Raw genomic sequence first — 7,484 nt, 5'->3', positions numbered from 1 at the left:
GTAAAATTTCAGTTTATTTATAGTTCTGCCCTCTGGAAGCAAGAAAAATGATCCTAATGTTTCTTCTGCATGTCAGCTCCTCAAATGTGAAGAACAGAATCATGGACCTTTCTAATCTTTTGTTCTCTGGAATAAATTATCCTATTCCCTTTAACTGACTCATCTCTGACATGATTCTAAAGCGCCACATCCTGACCCTGGCCAGGGAATGGGGAGTTATCAGATTCCAGTAGCCCTTGTGGTATTGATTTGATGATTATTCCCAGAGTGAGAGAGAGAAAAAGGGACATGGGGTAGTCCAAATGCTAACCTTGGTGGTCTGGGCCAGGTTGGGACTATGGACTGGACTCCAGATTGAAAGGAAATTAAACATTTATAGCCCATCTAACACAGAGGTTCTGAATCTGGGGTTCATGAACTTGTTTTTAAAAAAAATTCTGATCATTCTACTGTGATATAATTAGTTTCCTTTATAATATGTGTTTTAAATGTCTTTAAAATCATTATTCTGAGCAGGAATTCATAAAATTCAACAGGATGCCAAAGGAATTCATGAAAAAGTGTTTAAGGATCCCTGATTCAACAGGGGAAAAAAAGCATTGAATGAAATGGATGTTCATCAGGTGCATAGGGAAGTTGTATGATGGATCTTTAGCCCTCCATGTTTGTCATGGCAGAATGATCCATGAACAATGTGTCAAGCCTGGGGATCTTTGATCCTTTATGAGGGAACTAGTCAGGAAGTTAGACCCCCCCCCGTTCATCTTTAAGGTTGGGCTACAGGATATCTAAGTGATCTCAGAGGCACAGTGAGTATGGAACTTTGAGTTAAGAAGTTCTGAATTTAGATCCTAACTTAGATACTTACACACTTTTCTCTGCCTCAGTTTTATCACATATAAAATGGCAATAATAATAGTATATAACCACTAAAATCGTTGTGGGAATGTGTAAAATGTTTTGTAAACCTTAAAGATGCAATATATATTACCTATCCTCCTCCTCTTCTTGCACTTCCTCCTCTCTTCACCTTCTCTTCCTTCTCCTCCTCTCTTCCTCCTCCTCCTCCTCCTCTTCCTTCTCTTCTTCTTCCTCCTCCTTCTCCTCCCTCCTCCTCCTTTTGTCCCTCTCAATCTCTCTTCTACCCCTGATTTTCTTTTTTCTTCTTTCATTCTCCTTCCCCCTCTTTCTTCTTTTTCTATTTTTAACTGCCTGTCTTTCCCCTTTCTGAATGTGTGTGATATATAAATTGTACTTAGGACCTCACCCAATCCCCCCTTCTCCCTTCAGGAAAAATCCTTCTCTTCCTCTTCCTCCTCCCCTTGTGATTATTGAAAGTTCAGGGCTTCTGGCACTTGTGGGGAGAGATTTTAGGAAGAGAGGTAGAAAGGATATTCATAATAGGGGCCTGAAGTTGGGCATCTGAATGAAGAAGCAAATGTGGAAGAAAGGAAGGTGAAGCCTTGAAAGCAAACCACTCAAAGCATATAATAGCTCGAAGTTTAACCAGCTTATAGTGGGAGTAACTACTTCAGGGAGACAATGACTTACTTGTAATGTTGAGCCCTCAATTCTTTTTGAAGTCAAGTAAATAACCATTTATCAAGTGCCTCCTATGTGCCAGTCACAGTGCTAAACACTGGAGATATAGTGACAGATAAAAGAAAGTGCCTTCTTTCAAGGAACTCACAGTCTAATGGGGAGATACAGCTTAGAAACACTCATATATAAACAGGCTGTGGACAGGATAAATTGGAAATAATCAACAGATAGCACTAACATTAAGAAAGATGGGAAAAGGGTGAGATTTTGGCTGGGACTTGGAGGAAGTGGGAGATATAGGAGATGGAGATGAGGAGGAAGAGCATTCTAGGTATAAGGGACAGTTAGTGAAAACCTGACTTTGGAAAATGGAGTATTTTCTGTGAGAAATAGAAAGGAGATCAGTATCACTGGATCAAAGAGTTTGTGGATGAGAAGGTAAGAAGAAGGTAAAGGTGAGAAGGGGCAGGATATGGAGAGTTTTCAAACAATCAGTCCATATTATTAAGCACTTTTTATATGCCAGATATGTTCAAGAGATGCTAAGGACTGAGGAGACAAAAAAAAAATACAAAAGATCGTTCTTACCCTCAAAGAGCTTACAGTCTAATGGAGGAGACAACCTGCAAAGAAATATATACAAACAAGCATTATTTAGGATAAACAGGAAACAATTAACAGAGAGAAAACAATAAAGTTAAGTGGTGTTGGGAAAGGCTTCCAGTAAAAGATGGGCTAATTGGTACTCGCAGAAAGTCAGGGAAGTCAGTAGGTGGAGAGGAGGAAATGATTCCAGGGCCCAGGAGTAGCTAGGAAAAGTGCCCAGAGCTGAGAGATGGAAGGCCTTCTTTGTGGAACAGCCAGGAGGCCAGTGTCCCTGGACCAAAGAGTGTGTTTCAGGAAATAAGATGTAAGAAGCCGGGAAACGGAGGAGGGGCCTGGTTATGAAGGGCTTTGAATCACAAACAAGATTTTATATTTGCTTCCAGAGGCAATAGGGAGTTACTGGAGTTTACTAAGTAAATAGGATAGGACTGTGTTTTAGGAGGATTGGAGAAGGGAGAGACCGGAGGCAGGCAGACCTACTAGCAGCTATTGTATTTACCCAGACATAAGGTGATGAGAGTCTATACCAGTATAGGGATATCAGAGGAAAGAAGGGGGGATATTCAAAAGATGTTGCAAAGGTGAAATCAACTGGTCTTGACATCGTCTTGGATGGGGGGGGAGATGAGAGATAGGGAGGAGTTAATGGTACTTCTAAATTAGAGTTGGAAGAATAGGGAGGATGGTGTTGCAATAATAAGTATTAGTAGGGCAATAGTAGTAATAAGTAATAAATCACATTATAAATAATATATAAATAGTGTATGATAGTACATAAATAATATACATTATATGTAATATAATAATATAAATAATAAATAAGTAATAAGTAAAAATAGTAATAAGAAATAAATAAAATAAAAAAGAAAAAGAAAATTTAAGAGGAAAAATACTAAGTTCTGTTTTGGACATACAGAGTTTAGGATGTCTACTAACCATCCAATTTGAGATGTCTTAAAGGCATTTGGAGATGAGAGATAGGAAGCCGGCAGAGAGATTAGACAGAACAGGTAGATTTAAGAATCTTCAGCCTGGAGATGGTAATTAAATCTATGGGAGTTGCTGAAGTCACTAAGTGAAGTAGTATTGAAGAAGGTCCAGGAAGAAGCCTGAGAGATATTCCATGATGAGAGATTAGACATATGATCTGAATGAAGATCCAGCAAAAGAAAAGGAATGGTCAGATAGGCAGATGGAGAATGAGGAGAGAGTGTCCCAAAAACTTAGAGAAATGAGAATATTGAGGTGGAGGAAGTGGTCAACTTTTAAAGTGTCAAAGGCTGAGAAAAGGCCGTTGGATTTGGCAACTAAGATAAGAGAGGGAAAGAGTAAAAAAAAAAGTGATAAATGGGAATTGGTAGAGGGGACAATCTATTGGAAGATATGGAATGGAATGAGATCATTTGAACAAGTAGAGGAGTTAGTGCTGGAAAGAATTAAGGTCAATTCATCATATGAATTACAAGTGAAAGAGGAAATAATGATGGAAGGCATCTGAGTGATAGGTGAGGAAAGGAGCAGAAGAGGGAATTCATGGCTAATGGCATCGGTTTTTATTCTGTAAAATATGAGGCAAGGTTTTCAAATCAGAGGATGGGGGAAGGAGTGTCATAGGATGTTTGAGGAGGTATGAAAAGGTTTGGAAGAGCCACTGTGATCTGCATCCAGAGAGAGAACTATGGAGCCTGAATATGCATCAAAGCGTACTATTTTTGCCTTTTAAAAAAATTTGTTTATTTTTTCTTTCTTGTGGTTTTCCCTTTCATTCTGATTTTAACTTCATAATATGACTAATATGGAAATATATTTAAAATGATTATACATGTAAAACATATCAAATTGTTTGGGGAAGGGGAAGAAAAAAACTGGAACTCCAAATCTTACACAAATAGATGTTGAAAACTATATTTACATGTAATTGAAAAAATAGTATTGAACTATAAAAAGGAAGAGCTACTGTGGAGGGTGAGATAAGGGATTTAAGTAGGATTGCCTAGCAATGGAGAGAGCCCAGTTGAAGTTGTGTAACATAAATCTGTAGTGAACTCAATTAGAACAATTGAGTGATTTTTTTCCATTTTCATTCAGCAACTTGTATGTAGGAGTGAAGTGTCATGTGATTAGAATTGATGTGGTATGATAAAGGAGCTAGGGATTCAAGACTGAAGGAAAGGGGAGAGTTGAACTGAGAAGTTGAAAAGAAAAATAAGTGATTGGTGCAGGGAAGATAGCCTGGGAAAGAACTGAAGGGTCAGAGTATTAGAGGTCACAGGATGGCTGAAGAGTAGGATTTTGTAAGGGAAGGCAAAGGGAGAGGTGAAAAGTCAATAAATTATGGCTGAATAAAGGGATTTCAGAATTTTTGAACATGAATGTGGTACATTAGTGGGTGATGGTGAGATTGAGGGTATGGCTATCTTTGTGTGTGGTTACGAGTGAAGGTAGAGGAATAGATCATGAAAAGTGAGGAAGTTAAGGAACTTAGTGGTTAGAGTAATTGAGGAAGCGATGTATGTTGAAGTTCCCTAGTATAGGGTCAGGAGTTGGGGAGTAAGGAAAAATTGTGAGTCATGTATAGAATCATTGAGGAAGGAAGGAGAAATGACCTGAAGTTCCATAGACAACAACCACCAAGATTTTGATTGAGTGATAAATATGAATAACATGAACCTCAAAGGAAGAGGGATTACTGGATGATGGAAGTAGAGGGAACAATGGGGAGGTGATGATAGTAAACAAGGAATGTCCTAACTTTTTCAGTTAATGAACTGAGGAGAATTGTTATGAGTTCAAATGTTGGAGTTCTTGTTCTTCTCAAAACACAGCTGGTTTAGCTTAGGGCCCTCCGAATATCTCCAAATCCAAAGGTTCTGTCCTTCAGCCTCTGCCTCTGCTTTCTTCAGCCTCTGACCAACACAGAGATGGAATGAATCTCTTGTCTCCTTCACTTGGGGCTTGGCTAGCTTTCTGGTGAGTCTTTCAGACCAGCTTGGTCTCAGTGGGGAAGTGCAGGAGCCCAGCCACCAGCTACAGTGGTGTGAGATGAAGATGAATCTGGTTGTCCACTGAACTCTCCACTCGTAGCTTTATCCTCTGAAAACTCTTCGTCTGCCACCAGCCAGCCGAGTGGAATATATTCTGCCTTGCCTCGGAAAGAGGGCTTCTGGGGTAATTCCGCTGAAATCCGTCAAAGTGCTCTCTGTCTGCACCAGAGTTGCTCCTCTCGAGTCCAGCTGAACTCTCCTCTGCGACCAGCCAGCCAAGAGGAAAAATGTATTCTGGCATAGATCTCTCTCTCATCACTGGCTTTATATCTGACTCTTCTGAGAGAATGGGATTATGGGTTTTCTCCCATAGTGCTCTCTGGCCCAAAGAGCTTTAAGGGAGGTGTGAACTCCCTTGAAGTTAGAAAGTTTACTTTGTGAAGCTAGCATACTTGTGAACTCCAATGAGTAAAGATGTGAACACAAGCCTTGTATTAATTAGTTCTACTTAGCACCTTGTTTCAGGTTCTGGCCAAAATCTTCTTGTAAGATTAGATCAACTCTAATTAGTTAGCAGTTAGTAAGGATTCCAACAGAGAATAAATGAAGTTAGTACTAGAAAGGGTGATCAGGGAGCTGTGTCATTATGAAAAAATCAGGGTTCAGTAATGGCTAGTAGATGGGATGAATGGGAAAGGAAAAAGATTTGGAATGAAGGGAAGTTTGTTGCCTGTGATACAGGTATTATAGGGGACACAATGGAAGAGCTAGGTAGCATTTAGTTGAAACTTTGGAGTGAGAGGATTGAGGGGTTTGGGAATAAGGAATTGAATGACAGAGATAGGGAAAAGAGACTTGAGGATTATCCAGAGGGATTCAGAATTACTGGGATGTGAAGGATATGAACAGGTATGAGAATATTTGTCATTTAGTGGAGGACACCATTCTTTCCAAGGAGTCAAGGGCAGTATGAGATGAGAGGCATATAGTCAGGTGGTCAGATGGGGGAACCTACTTCATTACCATTCTTCCCTCCAAAGGCTAAAATAAGAAGAAAAAGAGGGCTATTGAATATGTAAGTCAAACTTTTCTTCTTTCCTTCTTCCTTCCTTCCTTCCTTCCTTCCTTCCTTCCTTCCTTCCTTCCTTCCTTCCTTTCTTCCTTCCTTCCTTCCTTTCTTTATTTCTCTTTCTTTCTTTCAACTCTGAGGGTATTTTCTTCTTTAACTCCCATAAGACTTCAATTAGATTTTCTTGGAGTTGCCTCAGAAGCTCCAAAAGACTTTCCCATCTTTTTATATTTTTTACAAACACCATTCTTTTCAAAGATTCAAGAACACACTATTTATAAGCTTTTTCTCCAGAATCTTTCTTTTGAGAATTACTCTTAGGCAGAGATTTTCAAATGACCAATTTAACTATTTCTAGCAAGTTCTAGCTCTCCATGGGAGCTGTCCAAAACCCTCAACAGGAAGGAGATTGTCCTCTAACAGGTTCTTAATAATGGGCAGCCAATCATCCAAGTGAACTCTTGCTGAGCCAGCAGGGAAGTGATTCTGGCACCTCTGACACTTTCTCCAGAAGTCCTCACTCTCCCTGCCCAGAGATGTCAGCTCTGGAAGAGAATTTTGCATGTTATTGTGGAGGTAATAGGGAGTCACTGGAGTTTATTGACTAGCTAAGTGATATAGTCAGACCTACTTTTTAGGAAGATGAATTTGACAGCTCAATGGAGAAAAGACTTTTTTTCTCTTTCCTACTGTCACCAACTTCCTCTCCCCCACCCTACAAGGACAAAAATGTTTCCCCCTTTATTTTCAAAGATGGGTGTCCTTAAGTCCTCTTTCTCTTAAATTCAATAAATTAAATTAAATTAAATTAAATTAAATATCATCATTCTATAATGGCTCTCTAGGGCATCTGCTCCATTCCCCTCATTTCACAAATAAGGAAACTGGGATCAAGAAATATCAAGTTACTTGCCAAAGATCACATAAGAAGTGAGTGGCAGAGCCTGGGATTTGAATCAGAACTCATACCTCCAAGTTTAGTGGGAGAATTCGGCATTCTTTCCATAGCACCATACTGTCTCTCAGCTGAGATATAATTATTATTTAAAAGTCTCACTGGGACATTAAAGTGGCAAATGAAAATGAATAAATTAACGAAGCACTTAATAAATATTTACCACATATAAAGTACTATGCTAAGCATGGAGATACAAGTTGAAAAGAAAGACAGTCTCTGTTCTTGAGGACCTCATGTTTTTATGAGGATGACACACACACAGGGACATGGAAAGGTCCCATGGTGCTTGGAGTGCAGCAGCAAAACAAATGGATATGTGTTTAAT

This window comes from Antechinus flavipes, chromosome 2, assembly GCF_016432865.1.
Source record: "Antechinus flavipes isolate AdamAnt ecotype Samford, QLD, Australia chromosome 2, AdamAnt_v2, whole genome shotgun sequence".
In the NCBI taxonomy this organism is placed as follows: Eukaryota; Metazoa; Chordata; class Mammalia; order Dasyuromorphia; family Dasyuridae; genus Antechinus; species Antechinus flavipes.
Note: the sequence above shows the minus strand (reverse complement) of the source record.